Genomic DNA, 20055 nt, shown 5'->3' on the forward strand with positions numbered 1-20055 from the left:
ATATACTACTACTACTACTACTACTACTACTACTACTACTACTACTACTACTACTACTACTACTACTACTACTACTACTACTGCTGCTGCTACTGCTTCTGCTCCTTCTACAGTTGCTATTCCTACTAGCTGCAGGCTCACACCCCTACACTCTCCCCTGTCAATTAATCAATGCTAGTGTAATACACACCCCCACCTCAAAACATGCCAACATGCATCCTCTCCCTAAATCTGCTTCCCAAATGGAACCCCATTCCCTATATAATGCTCTACTTTTGCACTGTTTATGGAATAGGGTGCCATTTGGGACGCACCCCGTCAGCAGTCTCAAGGTTCTGCTCTACAGGCTGTCATGATATTGAAGCAGAGAAAACCTCCAATTAACCAGATACACCAGGGGAGAGAGGTGAGCTAGCATGCCTTAGACAGAGTAGACAGCCAAACACTAATAGGCTTATCAGTGTATCTGATGACATGAGAGAGCATATGGATGGGGGGAGTAAGGTGAAAACAGGCTGTTAAACAGGCTGATCAATATTGTCATGTGGCTGCATCTGAAATGCAATATGTAGTGCACTTCAAATCAAATATTATTTGTCACATGCGCCGAATACAACAGGTGTAGACCTTAATGTTCATGAAATGACCATGAAATGCTTACTTACAATAGTGTATACACTAAAGTAGTGGACTAAGTAGGCAGGGCCAGCTCTAGATTTTTGGGGGCCCTATGCAAGATTTGGTTGAGTGGCTCACCCCCCACCTCGAGGGCAAAGCATTTGGTTGGGCGGCGCGCCCCCACTTTGAGGGCAAAACCTTTTAGTGGTCCCCTCTTGGTGGCGTAAACACAAATGATTAGCTTTAAAGTTAATGTCCTGCAATTCTACCGTTTTGCCATGGGGAAGTAGAGAAAATGTTGCACTTATAAAGCACATTTTCTGCAGAGAGAACATTTTGCAGTTTTAAACCAAATTTCATGCGATTCTACACATTTTTCAATGGGGCTGAGAAAGCAAATATCCTGCAATTCTACACATTTTGCCATTGGATGGAGAGAACATTTAGCCGTTTTAAAGATAATCTCCTGCAATGGACGTCAGTTGGGCGGTGTTTCCTCCGACACATTGGTGCGGTTGGCTTCCGGGTTAAGCGAGCATTGTGTCAAGAAGCAGTGCGGCTTGGCAGGGTCGTGTTTCGTAGGACGCATGGCTCTCGACCTTTGCCTCTCCCGAGTCCATAGGGGAGTTACAGTGATGAGACAAGGTTGTAACTACCAATTTGATATCACGAAATTGGGGAGAAAAATAAATAAAAATAAAACATGTTTTCCCATCTCAAGAGGTTAAATAAAAAATATACTATAGTAAGTGCCTGTTATTATAGTAAGTGCCTGCTACTATAGTAAGTGTTTGTTGTGTGCAGCAGGGAGTGGCAATTGAATGAAAGCTGGTCTATTTATGGATAACAGGGTTGACATGTTATGCTCGACCCACTCAGTCTTCCACCACAAAACATAGAGCCGTATCTGTGATAGCCGATCAAGCTGCTTGATGGGAGAGGCAGCTGAGCGTCCAGTAAGGTTAGCTGTCTGTCTTCAGAAGGATGGAGCTCTCTCTCTCAGTCTGTCCATTGGCTGTGATTGATGGATCAGTCAGAGAGAATTTGACCCAGTTAAAGTCTGGCAGGAAGTTTATTTTCTCCAATCAATACCTCAACTTGCGCTCCTTAACATCTATAACCTCATTCCATCATCAGCCTTCACTGACATTTCAATAAAACACACAGTCCATCTGAACCAAATATCTTGTTGGGATATCATTGTTGATCTCATGAATAGTAACTGTCAAAGGTGTTATATGACCATATCAGAGACAGTCAAATCTCAAATTGTATGAACAATGGGAGGGATGGAGGTATGGAGAAATGGGGCACCGAGCAGCAGGGATATGATCAGCAGAAAACAATAGACATTCTTTTTTTTTTTATTCATGACCCCCACATTTCTGTCCCTTCTTCCTTCTTCCCGCCTTTACCCCTCCTCCTTTTTCACCTTCTCCTGCTCCTCTCCTTCTCATCCCGTTCTCTCCCCCCCTCTCCTCCTCCTCTCCTTCTCAAATTCCTTTTTGAGAGGTGTGATGATTCCCCCCCTTGTCAGTGCGTGTCATGGCCGTGAGCAGGTCCTAATATGAGCAGACAGCCAGGTTCACTGATACAGACATTTTGGCTCTCCTCTCACCAGTCGCCACACCACACTGCATGAGCTCCATTTGCTAAAAGAGATGACATGTTGGCTCTACTCGCATACAGCCGACAGAGACAACACTACCCCTGAACTGGGAGCTCGTAACTCATACCACTTCAAGAGCGCTGGGGGTCGGCGAGGGGTACCGGAGGTTGCTATGGCTACGATTACATAACCAATGACAATGCCAGTGCAGAGATTTGAACATTGAACGCCAAGCCGCTCTCTGCATTTCAAAGGCCTCTTCTATCTGGTATTTAGAAGGACTGTACATGAGCCCACATTAAAAAAATACAAAGGTTTACTGTAGAGTACCACAGTACTTACTATGGAATTTGGTAGTAAACTGTAATATACTGTAGTATCAGGAATCAAGGTAAGACCCAAGTGCAGACTGTGTGAAGTAACAATGTTTATTGTAAAAACAGGGGCAGGCAAACGACAGGTCAACGTAGGCAGGGGTCGATAATCCAGAGTAGTGGGGCAAAGGTACAGGACGGCAGGCAGGCTCAGGGTCAGGGACAGGCAGAGTGGTCAGGCGGGCGGGTACATGGTCAGGACAGGCAGAGTGGTCAGGCAGGTGGGTACAGGGTCAGGGGCAGGCAGAGTGGTCAGGCAGGTGGGTACAGGGTCAGGGGCAGGCAGAGTGGTCAGGCAGGTGGGTACAGGGTCAGGGGCAGGCAGAGTGGTCAGGCAGGTGGGTACAGGGTCAGGGGCAGGCAGAGTGGTCAGGCAGGTGGGTACAGGGTCAGGGGCAGGCAGAGTGGTCAGGTGGGCGGGTACAGTGTCAGGGGCAGGCAGAGTGGTCAGGTGGGCGGGTACAGGGTCAGGGGCAGGCAGAGTGGTCAGGTGGGCGGGTACAGGGTCAGGGACAGGCAGAGTGGTCAGGTGGGCGGGTACAGGGTCAGGGACAGGCAGAGTGGTCAGGCAGGTGGGTACATGGTCAGGACAGGCAATGGTCAAAAACCAGGAGGATGAGAAAAGAGAAACTGGAAAAAGCAAAAGCTGAGACAAAAACGCTGGTAGGCTTGAACAAACAAGACGAACTGGCAACAGCAGACAGAAAACACAGGTAGAAATACACAGGGGATAATGGGGAAGATGGGTGACACCTGGAGGGCGGTGGAGACAATAACAAAGACAGGTGAAACAGATCAGGGCGGGACATGTAGATTACTATACTACACACTGTAGTAACCCTCGATCATGTGTAGATCTTAGTATAGAATTTTGTAGTATACTGAAGTAAATACTACAGTATTACCCCCTCAAAAAAACACTGTAGTAAATGCTACAGAAATGTCTGCAAAACACTACAGTCTGCAAAAACACTACAGTCCGCAAAAACACTACAGTCCGCAAAAACACTACAGTCTGAAAAAACACTACAGTCTGAAAAAACACTACAGTCTGAAAAAACACTACAGTCTGAAAAAACGATAGTAAATACTTCAGTATTTAATTTGCATATGCCCTGCCCATTCCCCTCCCATATCCCAATTTGTGCCACCTGTAAGTGAGAAACCTACATGCCAAGTATAGACCTTATGTTACGTTCCCTACAAGTTGTAGAAAAGAGCAGAAGCTCTGACCTCTCCGTTCAGAACCCAGTCCTAGCTACATTGAGGCCGCAGAGACATTAATATGTGGAAATGCAAATGTGTGACTTGTGCACTAACTTTCCAGTTTTCCGTACTGCATGTAGTATATTGTGTTGTGTATTTGTATGCTGACGTCACAAAATACATTTTAATGTAAATGGACAATAAATTATATCATATCGTATTATGGAAAAATCGCTCTTTTAGTATTTCTCCAATACTTTTCCTCGAGGAAAACTACTATGTCAAAGATAATAAAACAAAAACTGGTAAAAAAAACTCAGTAATGTCCCTCCAAACACTATAGTAAACACTGCAGTCTGCAAAAACACTACAGTATTTACAATAGTATATATTACTATTTTTTAACTGCAGTATTTACACTATAGTAAAATACTACTATATACACCACTGTATTCACTGCAGTGCTTTTACAAAAGTAAATACTATAGTATTCCTACCATAGTATACACCCCTTAAACTCAACTCTGGACCTCGAAGCCAGCTCCATTACTTTTTTTCATTGTTACCCTCTAATCAAGGACTGATTTCAACCTGGGACACCAGGTGTGTGCAATAAATGATCAGGTAGAACAGCAAACCAGCAGGCTTCGGACCTCGTACGGAAAGAGTTGAATTCCGCTGCTAAACACTACAGTATCTTTTAATGTGGGAAGACCTGGTTGAGCTATAGTGCAGTCTTCAGTAGTCTCCTGAGGTCTGTAGTCTACAGGAGCCAGCCACAGCTACAGGAGCCAGCCACAGCTACAGCTGCATACACACACACACACACACACACACACACACACACACACACACACACACACACACACACACACACGACTTCCGCCGGAGTCGGTCCCTCTCCTTGTTCGGGCGGCGTTCGGCGGTCGACGTCACCGGCCTTCTAGCCATCGCCGATCCACTTTTCATTTTCCATTTGTTTTGTCTTTGTTTTCTACACACCTGGTTTCAATTCCCCCATTACATGTTCATTATTTAACCCTCTGGTTTCCCCCATGTTTGTGTGCGTGTTTGTTCTATTGTTCAGGCTGTTACTGACGGCTGGTTATTTGTTGCCAGGTTTTGTTATTTACGCCCGTTTATTTCGTGGTACCGGTATTTTTCCTGCACCGTAGTATTGTGTTTATACTGATGTTATCGTGTATTAAATACCTTGTCCATGCATCTCAGCTCTCATGCGCCTGACTCCTTTCACCAGTTACCCACAGCCTTGACACACACACACACACACACACACGTTATGTTCTTCTATCCTCGTGGGGGCCTAAAATTAATTTCCAGTCAAAATCCTATTTTCCGTAACCCAAACCCTTACCTTAACCTAACCACGAAGCCCTTACTCTTAACCATAATTCTAACCATAACCATAATTGTAACCCTAACCCTAACCCCTAAATCGAGAATTTTCCTTGTTTTACTATTCATATGGGGACTTTTGGGGATTAGAAGAACCCCCCCCCCACACACACACACATATATGCATATCCCCTCCATTTGTATCAGTGATTTAGAAGCCTCTCCAAAGTCGCCGACAAGCGTGACTCATTAATTAAAAGCCCCCCTCCAACCCACCCTCATACACCCCTCCTCTGAATGTACTGGGCACTGCATCATTTTTCCAAATAAATTTACACAGCCATAAAACCTGTCCCTCGGGATAATCCTTCCACAGTCCTCTCTCTCTCAATTTCAATTTCAATTTAAGGGGCTTTATTGGCATGGGAAACATATGAAAACATTGCCAAAGGAAGTGAAATAGATAATAAACAAAAGTGAAATAAACAATAAAAAATGTACAGTAAACATTACAATCACAAAAGTTCCAAAAGAATAAAGACATTTCAAATGTCATATTATGTCTATATACAGTGTTGTAATGATGTGCAAATAGTCTCTCTCTTTTTCTCTCTCTCTCGCTCTCTCTGTCTCGCTCTTTCTCACACGTAAGTGCAGTACGCATACACACGCACACACACACACACACACACACACACACACACACACACACACACACACACACACACACACACACACCAGCCCCAATCCACAGTCATGACATCCATGATAACATGTGCCATGCGACTTGCCAGTCCTCTCCGTGGGTCACTGTGTCCTCAGATCAGGCCAGGAACAGGGAAGGGGACAAGGAAAGATGATCAGCAGGCCATCTCTCACCACTCTCTGGCTGGGAGTGAGTGGATGGGGGAGATTGATGGGAGAGACGTGCTAAGGCCTGTCTCAGCCCAAGGAGAAGGAGGAGAGTCTCTCCTCAGCACTCCCTCGACCCCCCCATACACTCCCACACCCACAGAGCCAGCTAGCTACAGGGGAGAGAGAGGAGAAATAAACTGCAGCTGTGTGAGTGCCTGTCTGCCTAGTGTCGGGTAGTGTTTCAGGGTGTGTCTGTGGTGCATGCCTAGTAGTGTGGGTGTGTGTGTGTGTTTGCATGCATGCGCTCACGTGCTGAGTCTTGTGTGTGTGTGTGTGTGTGTGTGTGTGTGTGATTGTCTGTGTGCTGTATGCGCACGCACTTGTGTGTGTGCTATAAAAATGCGTTGGGAACAAACTGCAATGGCAGGCCTATTGTTGGAGTCCCCCTCGGGGCAGCAGACTCACATGAGTCAGCAGCCAGTCGGATTTACAGTAGATTGATGACATTACCATTCGTTCCAGGACCAGAATATCAACTCATTCAACTCCCTACCTCCCCCCTGCAACTCCCCCCACCCCCTCACCCGTCCGCCCGCCATGCCACCAACCACTGCCAAGCACCTGTCAAGCCCTTGTCGCCCCCCTCCTTGACCGGGGAATTATTTATTTATTAGTGACTTTACTGCAATGACGGAAAATAAAATAAATTGACAATAAGGAAACAGGTGCCACAAATGTGTTTGTTCTGTAAATCGGTGAGAGGGTCTGGAGAGAGAGGGTCCGGAGAGAGAGGGTCTGGAGAGAGAGGGTCTGGAGAGAGAGGGTCTGGAGAGAGAGGGTCCGGATGGAGAGGGTCCGGAGAGAGAGGGTCTGGAGAGAGAGGGTCTGGAGAGAGAGGGTCTGGAGCGAGAGGGTCTGGAGAGAGAGGGTCTGGAGAGAGAGGATCTGGAGAGAGAGGGTCTGGAGATAGAGGGTCCGGATGGAGAGGGTCCGGAGAGAGAGGGTCTGGAGAGAGAGGGCCCGGAGACAGAGGGTCTGGAGAGAGAGGGTCTGGAGAGAGGGTCTGGAGAGAGGGTCTGGAGAGAGAGGGTCTGGAGAGAGAGGGTCCGGATGGAGAGGGTCTGGAGAGAGAGGGTCCGGAGAGAGAGGGCCCGGAGAGAGAGGGTCTGGAGAGAGATGGTCTGGAGCGAGAGGGTCTGGAGAGAGAGGGTCTGGAGAGAGAGGGTCTGGAGAGAGAGGGTCTGGAGAGAGAGGATCTGGAGAGAGAGGGTCTGGAGATAGAGGGTCCGGATGGAGAGGGTCCGGAGAGAGAGGGTCCGGAGAGAGAGGATCTGGAGCGAGAGGGTCCGGAGAGAGAGGGTCTGGAGCGAGAGGGTCTGGAGAGAGAGGGTCCAGAGAGAGAGGGTCCGGAGAGAGAGGATCTGGAGCGAGAGGGTCTGGAGAGAGAGGGTCTGGAGAGAGAGGGTCCGGAGATAGAGGGTCCGGATGGAGAGGGTCCGGAGAGAGAGGATCTGGAGAGAGAGGGTCCGGAGAGAGAGGGTCTGGAGAGAGAGGGTCTGGAGAGAGAGGGTCCGGAGCGAGAGGGTCTGGAGATAGAGGGTCCGGAGAGAGAGGGTCTGGAGAGAGAGGGTCTGGAGCGAGAGGGTCCGGAGAGAGAGGGTCTGGAGAGAGAGGGTCTGGAGCGAGAGCGTCTGGAGAGAGAGGGTCTGGAGAGAGAGGGTCTGGAGAGAGAGGGTCCGGATGGAGAGGGTCCGGAGAGAGAGGGTCTGGAGAGAGAGGGTCCGGATGGAGAGGGTCCGGAGAGAGAGGGTCCGGAGAGAGAGGGTCCGGATGGAGAGGGTCCGGAGAGAGAGGGTCTGGAGAGAGAGGGTCCGGATGGAGAGGGTCCGGATGGAGAGGGTCCGGAGAGAGAGGGTCTGGAGAGAGAGGGTCCGGATGGAGAGGGTCCGGAGAGAGAGGGTCTGGAGCGAGAGGGTCTGGAGCGAGAGGGTCCGGAGAGAGACGGTCTGGAGAGAGAGGGCCCGGAGAGAGAGGATCTGGAGCGAGAGGGTCCAGAGAGAGAGGGTCCGGAGAGAGAGGGTCTGGAGAGAGAGGGTCTGGAGAGAGAGGGTCCGGAGAGAGAGGATCTGGAGAGAGAGGGTCTGGAGAGAGAGGGTCTGGAGAGAGAGGGTCCGGAGAGAGAGGGTCCAGAGAGAGAGGGTCCAGAGAGAGAGGGTCCGGAGAGAGAGGATCTGGAGCGAGAGGGTCTGGAGAGAGAGGTTCTGGAGAGAGAGGGCCCGGAGCCCAGTATCGACTGGATGCGGTGAGGGAGGAGAGGAGGAAGGCCTGGGGCCAGAGCAGGAGAGGAGGAAGGCTTTGGGGCAGAGCAGGAGGCTGGTTGACCTGCTTCTTTATGATATGCACCTAAGCAATTACCGTAATTTCCGGACTATAAAGCGCACCTGAATATAAGCCGCACCCACTGAATTAAAAAATATATATTATTTTGAACATAAATAAGCCGCACATGTCTATAAGCCGCAGGTGCCTACCGGTACATTGAAACAAATGAACTTTACACAGGCTTTAACGAAACACGGCTTGTAACAAAAATAAATATGCTTTAACAAAACACAGCTTGTAACAAAAATAAATAGGCTTTAACGAAACACGGCTTGTAACAACAACAAAAAAATTAGCAGTAAGCTTTAGTTGTCTTTTTGCACTTAGTCAATTCCTCACGCTGCTGTTTCCAACGTCTTATCATCGACTCATTAAGACCAAGCTCCCGTGCAGCAGCTCTATTTCCTTTTCCAACAGCCAGATCAATCGCCTTCAACTTGAAAGCTGCATCATATGCATTTCTCCGTGTCTTTGCCATGATGAGGGTGACAAAATGACTACCGTAATCAGAATGAGGGGAAGTTTGAGAGCACTCGATTTAATCTAAATAGTAAACAAAAAAGTTGTTTGACCTTAACCCGTTCGGCAATTTCATTGGTCTAATGAAAGCTTCATGCCGCCAAAAAACTGAGCATGTCACAGAATGTGTTTTTTTGGAGAAAAAAAAATTGAAAGCGGGAAAAATCCATATATTAGCCGCGTCATTGTTTAAGCCGCGAGGTTCAAAGCCTGGGAAAAAAGTTGCGGCTTATAGTCCGGAATTTACGGTAGACATTTACATTTTTTACATTTTCCAGCCAATGAATTTGTTGAGGGAAACAAGATCAATTAGGCAGGAAAATAACACAGGCAGACAGACAGGTAAGCAGGCAGGCAGTAGCAGGCAGTAGCAGGCAGTAGCAGGCAATAGCAGGCAGGCAGGCAGGCAGGCAGGCAGGCAGGCAGGCAGGCAGGCAGGCAGGCAGGCAGGCAGGCAGTAGCAGGCAGTAACAGGCAATAGCAGGCAGGCAGGCAGTAACAGGCAATAGCAGGCAGGCAGTAGCCGGCAGGCAAGCAGGCAGTAACAGACGGGTAGGCAGTAGCAGGCAGTAGCAGTAACAGGCCTAGCAAGTCTTCTTTTATTGTTTCCCTTCCTGATTGTTCAGTTTTTCTGCTGCATTCTCCTGAGGGGAAGTATATGCAAACATAAATGGCCATTTACCTTTCTGTAAAGCACAGTGTTTATCTATGAATATTTAATCAAATTAGAAAGATTCTCTTTGAAGAGGAAACGCCTGTTATGTACCATGAGATGTCTCTAAAATAAAAGTACCAAGCTTGTTTCTACCTCGTCTCAGAGAAGTAGAGTTATGAATGAATGGCCTTCACCTCATTACTCAAACAGAAAAGAGAAGAGGAGCTGGATTGTGCCAAAGCTATCAGGATAAATACTGGAAATGTAGAGCTGAGTTATAAATGACCCATCCTATTAGGGTGAATGTTTGATATGGTAGGTATGAATGGAGGTGCCTGGGAAGCAGGGGAAGGGAGGTGTTTTGGAAGGAAGGTTTGAGGGATTTGGGGTGAGGTGAGGTGGGGGGGAGAACCATACTGTGCCTGGACGATCGAGAGCGATGTTATAGGGGATTTTTACAGAGGGCAGGCGGCTGGCAGTGGGAGATGCTATCTGAGTGGCACATCAGAGGTGGAGATTAGCAGTAAGAGAAGACAGAAGAGGCTAACATGGACACACTGGGATCAGAAATATGAAATAACAGACAAAAATCAAGGGGGGAAACCAGGCAAAAGGGAATAAAGGGAGAAGGGGAGAAGGGGAGAGGGGAGGGAAGATGAAAAAGAGATTCCTGTTTTCGGGAGAAGCAAATGGTTTAAATGACATGGTATCTTGCAGCTGCCGTGGCGGAGGGAGCGGAGGGTAGCAGGAGCTTTGGTGCCACGGGTCTGAGGATTTGGGAAATGTAACAAATCAGCCTAAACGAAACAGCAGCTAATCCTGTGGATTCAGGAAGGGTTGGATTTCAGGGGCATGCAGTCCCCGTCACCCTGGGACCAGTTGCAGAGAGGGAGCCAGGGAGGGGGCAAGAGGGGGGACAGAGGGGGAGCTGAGAGGGGGACAGGCAGGGGGCCAAAGAGGGGGCAGGGAGGGGGCAGGGAGGCTGTCCCATGCGTGGCTTTACTGATAACTAACACCGCACAAAGGCCAGGACAAATCAGAATTTCTAAACAGACTGGATATATAGTATTCTTATCAGGGTATTACCCTTAGTATTTAGCTTTTTATGCCTGTCAAGGAAAATTTGAATTCTGTTCTTCTTGAATTCATGAACCTGTCAATGCTTCTAACCCATAGTATTACATTGCTAAATAGCATTATAACCATATCCATAGTATTACATTGCTAAATAGCATTATAACCATATCCATAGTATTACATTGCTAAATAGCATTATAACCATATCCATAGTATTACATTGCTAAATAGCATTATAACCATATCCATAGTATTACATTGCTAAATAGCATTATAACCATATCCATAGTATTACATTGCTAAATAGCATTATAACCATATCCTTGTCGATTCGTAATGCATCTTCCAGTGTGTCATTTTATAATGCATCTTATTAAAACCTCTAAAAGTCTAAGCTGTTAGGGAGGTAAAATATTGAATTTGGCCTTTACTACTATAGCCCATCAAAACACATTGAATAAAACATTCCTATGGCGAAAAAGACAGCCCAAAAATAAATCTTAAGGAATAAGATTTTGAAGTATCTGTCCTATATCTTGGAGATATAAGAACGCTCAGGAAATATATCGTCTCTTATATATTATTATTATATTTTTTTTTTACACATATTTAACCCCTTATTTTTGTTTCCACAAAACTACCTCCATACTTCCATTCATTTGTATGGGTTACCTTCAGACGAGTCCCATGACACTTTTTGGGGGGTCTTTAAGCAAAACGGAGAACAGCATCGTGTTCCTGAGAGTCTCGTCTTTTGTAGAGTGGTCATATTAGTTAGTAGGCCAAGCCGTTCTGACTACAGATTTTCGTGAGAAGACCAATTTTCGTGATTTCTCCTGGTCTGACAAACAGTGCTGTAGCTCTACCACTGTCCAGCGCAGATCCGGAAAGGCGACATAGACAGATGTGGTGGATTGAGACATAGCCCATGCAAAAATACAGACATCTCAAGCTTAAATACAGACATCTCAAGCTTTAATACAGACATCTCAAGCTTAAATTGACGGATTTTGAAGGAGATTTTTGTTATTATGTTTATTAGATTGATGCGTGGGTGCATCAATAGACTCAATAGACAATTTAATGTGTAATTTCCCTGTACCAAATATTAAATAAGATCTATGTGTCATAGTAGATTTTTTTTGGGGGGGGGGGTTGTCTACTAAACTACAGGATATGGTGTTGTTTTCAGAAGGTCATACCGAGGATCATTTTGCTTTTTGATTTTGAATTTTAAGACCTCTTGAAGTATCAAAAGAATCTTGATGAAACATTTATTTGGCCTTACTGCTAATAGCCCATACAAACACATTGAATAACAGCTTCACTACATGGAACAACAGACAGTCCCCTCAAGAAATCCAAAGGAAGTTTGTTCTGAAGTGTCTGTTCTATATCTGAGATACGCCACATGATTAAAAAGTATGTGGACACCTGCTCGTCGAAGATCTCATTCCAAAATCATGGGCATTAATATGCAGTTGGTCTCCCCTTTGCTGCTATAACAGCCTACACTCTTCTGGGAAGGCTTTCCACTAGATGTTGGAACATTGCTTTTGGGACTTGCTTCCATTCAGCCACAAGAGCATTAGTGAGAGCACTGATGTTGGGCAATTAGGCCTGGCTCGATGGGGTTGAGGTCAGCGCTCTGTGCAAACCATTCAGGTTCTCCTACACCGATCTCGACAAACCGTTTCTGTATGGACCTCGCTTTGTGCACAGGGTCATTGTCATGCTGAAACAGGCAAGGGCCTTCCCCAAACTGTTGCCACAAAGCTGGAAGCACAGAATCATCTAGAATGTCATTGTATGCTGTAGCGCTAAGATTTCCCTACAATGGAACTAAGGGACCTAGCATGAACCATGAAAAACAGCCCCAGACCATTATTCCTCCTCCACCAAACTTTACGGTTGGCCCTATGAATTGGGGCAGGTAGCGTTCTCCTGGAATCCGCCAAACCCAGATTCGTCCATTTCCACTCCTCCAATGAGTCCAATGGTGGCAAGCTTAACATCACTCCAGCCAACACTTGGCGTTGCGCATAGTGAGGCTTGGCTGCTCGGCCATGGAAACCCATTTCAGGAAGATCCTGACGAACAGTTCTTGTGCTGATGTTGCTTCTAGAGGCAGTTTGGAACTCAGTAGTGAGTGTTGAAACCGAGGACAGATGATTTTTACACGTTACACGCTTCAGCACTCGGTGGTGTCGTTATGTGAGCTTGTGTGGTCTACCACTTCGTGGCTCAGCCGTTGTTGCTCCTTGATGTTTTCACTTCACCATAACAGCACTTACAGTTGACCGGGGCAGCTCTAGCAGGGCAGAAATGATTTGACGAACAGTCTTGTTGGAAAGGTGGTATCGTATGATGGTTCCACGGTGAAAGTCACTGGGGATGTTGTTCCCACTGTGACTACTAAAACCTACACAAACCAGCATTCGTGCAAAACTGAAAGCATGAACCACCGCATTTAACCATGACACCGTGACTCGGAATATGATCGAAAACATACAGTGCAGTTATGCCTTCTGTAAGGCAATCAAACAGGCAAAAAGTCAGGACAGAGACAAAGTGGAGTCGCAATTCAAATGCTCAGAAACAAGACACATGTGGCAGGGACTCCAGACAATCATGAATTACAAAGGGAAAACTAGCCACGTCGCTCCTGGACAAGCTAAATACCTTCGCCCGCTTTGAGCGTAACACAGCTCTTGTTCTCCGTGGCCGACATGAGTAAGACATTTAAGCGTGTTAGCCCTCACAAGGCTGCCGGCCCAAACGGCATCCCTAATTGCGTCCTCATAGCATGCGCAGACCAGCTGGTTGGAGTGTTTACGTACATATTCAAGCTCTCCCTATCCCAGTCTGCTGTCCCGACTTGCTTCAAGATGTCCACCATTGTTTTTGTACCCAAGATAACAAAAGTAACTGAACTAAATGACTATCATCTTGTAGCACTCACTTCTATTTGAGAGGCTAGTTAAGGATCATATCACTTCCACCTTACCTGACACACTAGCTGACTCCGGTTGTCAGTTGGACGGTGTTTCCTCCAACACATTGCTGTGGCTGGCTTCCGGGTTAAGTGAGCAGTGTGCCAAGAAGCAGTGTGGCTTGGCAGTTCATGGTTGGAGGATGCATGGCTCTCGACTTTCGCCTCTCCTAAGTCTTTTGGGGAGTTGCAGCGATAAGACAAGACCTTACCTTCCAATTGGAGAGAAAAAGGGGTAAAAAAATAAATAAAATAATGTTTACATACTCTTTTACTCATTTTAAATGTACTGTGCATTCAGGAAGTATTCATACCCCTTGACTCCTTTCACATTTTGTTACATTACAGCCTTATTCTAAAATGGATTAAATATTTTTTTCCCCTCATAAAATACCCCATAAGGACAAAGCAACAACAGGTTTTTAGAAATGTTTGCAAATGTATTACAAATAAAAATTTGAAATATCATATTTACATAAGCATTCAGACCCTTTACTCAGTACTTCATTGAAGCACTTTTGGCAGCGATTACAGCCTAGCGTCTTTTTGGGTATGACGCTACAAGCTTGGCACACCTGTATTTGGGGAGTTTCTCTCATTCCTCTCTGCAAATCCTCTCAAGCTCTGTCAGGTTGAAAGGGGAGCGTCGCTGCACAGCTATTTTCAGGTTTCTCCAGAGCTGTTCGATCGGGTTCAAGTCAAGTCCGGGCTCTGGCTGGGCCACTCAAGGACATTCAGAGACAACACTGTGAAGCCACTCCTGCATTGTCTTGGCTGTGTGCTTAGGAACACCGTCCTGTTGGAAGATGAACCTTTGCCCCAGTCTGAGGTCCAAGTGCTCTGGAGCAGGTTTTCATCAAGGATTGCTTTGTACTTTGCTCCGTTCATCTTTCCCTTGATCCTGACTAGTGTCCAAGTCCCTGCCGCTGAAAAACATCCCCACAGCATGATGATGCCACCACCGTGCTTCACCGTAGGGATGGTGCCAGATTTTCTCCAGATGTGACGCTGGGCATTTAGGCCAAAGAGTTCAATCTTGGTTTCATCAGACCAGAGAATCTTGTTTCTCATTGTCTGAGAGTCCTTTAGGTGCCTTTTGGAAAACTCAAAGCTGGCTGTCATGTGCCTTTTACTGAGGAGTGGCTTCCGTCTGGCCACTCCACCATAAAGGCCTGATTGGTGGAGTGCTGTATAGATGGTTGTCCTTCTGGAAGGTTTTCCCATCCCCACAAAGGAACTCTGGAGATCTGTCAGAGTGACCATCGGGTTCTTGGTCACCTCCCCAATCAAGGCCCTTCTCCCCCGATTGCTCAGTTCGGCCAGGCAGCCAGCCCTAGAAAGAGTCTTGGTGGTTCCAAACTTCTTCCATTTAAGAATGATGGAGGCCACTGTGGTCTTGGGGACCTTCAATGCTGCAGATATATTTTGGTACCCTTCCCCAGATCTGTGCCTCGACACAATCCTGTCTTGGAGCTCTACGGACAATTCCTTAGACTTGGCTTGGTTTTTGCTCTGACATGCACTGTCATCTGTGGGAGTTTATATAGAGTTTATACAGCTGTTGACTGTCCAAATCATGCCCAATCAATTTATTTACCATCAAGTTGTAGAAACATCTCAGGGATGACCAATGGAAACATGATGCACCTGAGCTCAATTTCGAGTCTCATAGGAAAGGGTCTGAATACTTATGTAAATTAGGTATTTCTGTTTTTTATTTGAAATACATTTCCAAACATTACTAAATACCTGTTTTGTAATTATGGGGTATGGTGCGTAGATTGATGAGTAACATATTTGTTTTGCATCCATTTTAAAATAAGGCTGTAACATAACAAAATGTGGAAAAAGTCAAACGGTCTGAATACTTTCCGAATGCGCAGTATAATCTCAGCATTTTACATTTTGAATTAAAAGTCTGTGTCTTCTTGTCTACACACAGTGATGAAGAGGAGTATGTCCTTCATCTCTGTGCAGACAGAGATTGTGAATCTGTCTGTGTCACACCTGGATCAACAGTCAGTGTCCGAACTGGTTCAAGCTCACTGGTCAGAATTTAGCTGGGAGTGGACGTCACATAATTATTTATTTTTTTAAAGTGCAAATACTTCTAAAAACCTGTTTCCGCTTTGTCATTATGGGGAATTGTGTATGGATTGGTGAGGATTTTTTCTTATTTTTATCATCCATGTTAGAATAGAGTTGTAATGTAACAAAATGTGGAAAAAAGGAAAGGGCCTGAATACTTTCCGAATGCACCGTACATACTGTTTTCTCCCGTATTCGAATGCACCGTACATACTGTTTTCTCCCGTATTCGAATGCTATTCGAATGCACCGTACATACTGTTTTCTCCCGTATTCGAATGCACCGTACATACTGTTTTCTCCCGTATTCGAATGCACCGTACATACTGTTTTCTCCCGTATCCGAATGCACCGTACATACTGTTTTCTCCCGTATCCGAATGCACCGTACATACTGTTTTCTCCCGTATTCGAATGCACCGTACATACTGTTTTCTCCCGTATCCGAATGCACCGTACATACTGTTTTCTCCCGTATCCGAATGCATCGTACATACTGTTTTCTCCCGTATCCGAATGCACCGTACATACTGTTTTCTCCCGTATTCGAATGCACCGTACATACTGTTTTCTCCCGTATTCGAATGCACCGTACATACTGTTTTCTCCCGTATTCGAATGCACCGTACATACTGTTTTCTCCCGTATTCGAATGCACCGTACATACTGTTTTCTCCAGTATTCGAATGCACCGTACATACTGTTTTCTCCAGTATTCGAATGCACCGTACATACTGTTTTCTCCCGTATTCGAATGCACCGTACATACTGTTTTCTCCCGTATTCGAATGCACCGTACATACTGTTTTCTCCCGTATTCGAATGCACCGTACATACTGTTTTCTCCCGTATTCGAATGCACCGTACATACTGTTTTTCTCCCGTATTCGAATGCACCGTACATACTGTTTTCTCCCGTATTCGAATGCACCGTACATACTGTTTTCTCCCGTATTCGAATGCACCGTACATACTGTTTTCTCCCGTATTCGAATGCACCGTACATACTGTTTTCTCCCGTATTCGAATGTACCGTACATACTGTTTTCTCCCGTATTCGAATGCACCGTACATACTCTTTTCTCCAGTATTCGAATGCACCGTACATACTGTTTTCTCCCGTATCCGAATGCACCGTACATACTGTTTTCTCCCGTATTCGAATGCACCGTACATACTGTTTTCTCCAGTATTCGTGCCAATGCCACTCCAACATTGTTCGTCTTAATTTTTATATATTTCTTTATTCCATCATTTTACTTTGAGATTTGTGTGTATTTTTGTGAATTGTTAGATACTACTGCACTGCTAGGAACACAAGCATTTCGCTACACCTGCAATGCTGTCTCCATATACTGTAAACTTTCATTCGTTTCTCAACTGGTACTGGGGTACTGGGGGACCTTCAGACGTGTCTTGTGAGGCCTATGGTTATCCTCGAGCAAAACAACTGACCCGTTTCCACAGAGGGGTTATACCAATGTGTAGCCCAAACTGTTCAGACGCTACAGACAGAAGTTGGCAGATCGTCTGTACCGACTTCAGATGAGTCCCGTGAGGCTTGCGGCGGTCATTTAGCAAAACGGAGAACACCGTCGTGTTCATGAGAGTCTCATCTTCCAGGAGGGGCATAATAGTTTGTAGGCCAAACCGTTCAGATGTGACAGACGATGTTGTGAGAAGACTGATTTTGGGGATATCTCATGGTCTGACAAACACCACTGTAGCTCTGTCACCTTTAAACCATAGATGCGGAAGTGTGACATAGGCAGATGCAGTGGACTGAGTGAACTTTGCAGTGGACTGAGTGAACTTTGCAGTGGACTTTGCAGTGGACTGAGTGAACTTTGCAGTGGACTTTGCAGTGGACTGAGTGAACTTTGCAGTGGATTGAGTGAACTTTGCAGTGGACTGAGTGGACTTTGCAGTGGACTGAGTGAACTTTGCAGTGGACTTTGCAGTGGACTGAGTGAACTTTGCAGTGGACTGAGTGAACTTTGCAGTGGACTGAGTGGACTTTGCAGTGGACTGAGTGGACTTTGCAGTGGACTGAGTGAACTTTGCAGTGGACTTTTTTGCATCCAATGCAAAAAAACAACAACATATTTCTAGCTTTTGGATTATTCTGATTAGATTTCCACAGTGGCACGGACATGGACCTTGGGGGGTTATTAAACCTGCTTGAACACTAGATAAAGTTATGCTCTTGGTGAACCAATGTGCATTGGTACCAACATCTATATACCACACCTCATTGATTTTTTTTGGTACAAAAACCCCAAATGAAAGGGGTTGGGAGCTAAATTGGGAGAATGCACCAAAGCATCAGAGGACAGTAAAGTATCCCCAAATGAAACATTTCAGCCCCTCCTCTCACTCTGACATTGGCTATTGATTTTGACATCTGCTGCAGATGAGCCGGGTGGTTATGAATGGCCAAGGTAGCGTTCAACGACCCTTAATGTTCACATAACGCTGCAGGGAAATGGATTTCAGATAAACATTATGAGGCCCTGCATCGATAAAGAGCCTCGTTTATGAATTTTGTTTGTTTCTACTGCTGCCCTCAGTGTTCAGTGGAGTGGGGAGCTATTGTAACTACTGGGGTGTAACTTGCCCGCTGACGGATAGGCTGACGGATAGGGTTGATGAGGTTTATTTGTTTTCTTTATCTCTGATTCTCTCTCTCTCTCTCTCGCTCTCTCTCTCTCTCTCTCTCTCTCTCTCTCTCTCCCCCTCTCTCTGTCTCTCTCTCTGTATCCTTGATGACCTGAGGAGACTGAGGATATGTGTCTCAGCTGTCAATGCATAGGCAGGCAGGGTGTAGGCAGACAAGGTTAATAGACAGGACCAGGGGTCCATTATGACCAGTTGTGGAGATAGCTGCCTATGGAGACATATCGTTGGTCATTGGTGGGACAACATTCTATAGCAACATGCTGGAACATGGTTAACATTGTTGGTATAACATATATTGGAGCAATATTGGTTAAAATTGGTTTAGATGATGTTTAAGCCTCAGATATATGCTGTCTGAAGGCCAAGGACCCCAGTATTCAAAAGCCCCATTTCATCCCTCACCCCTCACCCCTCACCCTTCAACTTCACCTTCACCCCTCCACCCTCACCCCTAATCCCTCACCCCTAACCCCTACACCCTCACCCTTCACCTCACCCCTCACCCCTTACCCTCACCCCTCATCCTTCACCCTCACCCTTCACTCTCACCCCTCCACTCTCACCCCTCACCCTTCACCTTCACCTTCACCCTCACCCCTCCACCCTCACCCCAATCCCTCACCCTCACCCTTCACCTCACCCCTCACCCCTACACCCTCACCCTTCACCTTACCCCTCACCCCTTACCCTCAACCCTCATCCTTCACCCTCACCCTTCACTCTCACCCCTCCACTCTCACCCTTCACCCTTCACCCTCACCCCTCCAACCTCACCCCTCCACCCTCACCCCTCCACCCCTCACCCCTAACCCCTCTACCCTCACCCCTAACCCCTCTACCCTCACCCTTCACCCTCACCCCTCCAACCTCACCCCTCCACCCTCACCCCTCCACCCCTCACCCCTAACCCCTCTACCCTCACCCCTAACCCCTCTACCCTCACCCTTCCCCCTCGCCCCTCGCCCCTCCACCCTCCTTACCCTTACCCCACTACCCCTTGTCTACTGTCACCCTAAAATATGAATTTCCCTCCCTCCCTTCCTCCGTCTCTCCTGCATCCCCCCAAAACTAAACAGCTTCATATTCACACAGTACACTCACAACCAGAACCGCACTGGCACAGCACTGACAAACCCAGAGTCAGCCAGCCTCAATAAATGCCCACATGGCTCTACCATCCAGCACCAATGGATCATGCCTTGTTTATCGATCCCACGTCTTCTGTCTTCCCTGAAGGGCCATCCTGTGCTGTTTGGTACAGCAAAGCACTGGGCCGGGCCTGGAGCATAGACCTGTAAATTTAACCCACTGATCAGAACATAACACAGAACTGCTGTTAACCGGCCCTTGCTTGATATATTGGCCCGGCAATGGTAGTGGACCTTAGCCATCATCCATCGCCATCACAGGGTTTTGGAAAGTTTTCAAGAAGTGAATGGAGGGAGCCTCAGTTGTTATGCTGCTGGCCTGAGCCTCAGTTGTTATGCTGCTGGCCTGAGCCTCAGTTGTTATGCTGCTGGCCTGGCGAACGGTGCTATGTGGTGGAATAGACACAGTGAAGCACATTCTGAATAAATGAATAGTAACATCTGAATGAGTAGTAGCCTAGTGGTTAGAGCATTGGGCCAGTAACCGAAAGGTTGCT

Source organism: Salmo trutta, chromosome 20, assembly GCF_901001165.1.
Source record: "Salmo trutta chromosome 20, fSalTru1.1, whole genome shotgun sequence".
NCBI classification, from domain to species: Eukaryota; Metazoa; Chordata; class Actinopteri; order Salmoniformes; family Salmonidae; genus Salmo; species Salmo trutta.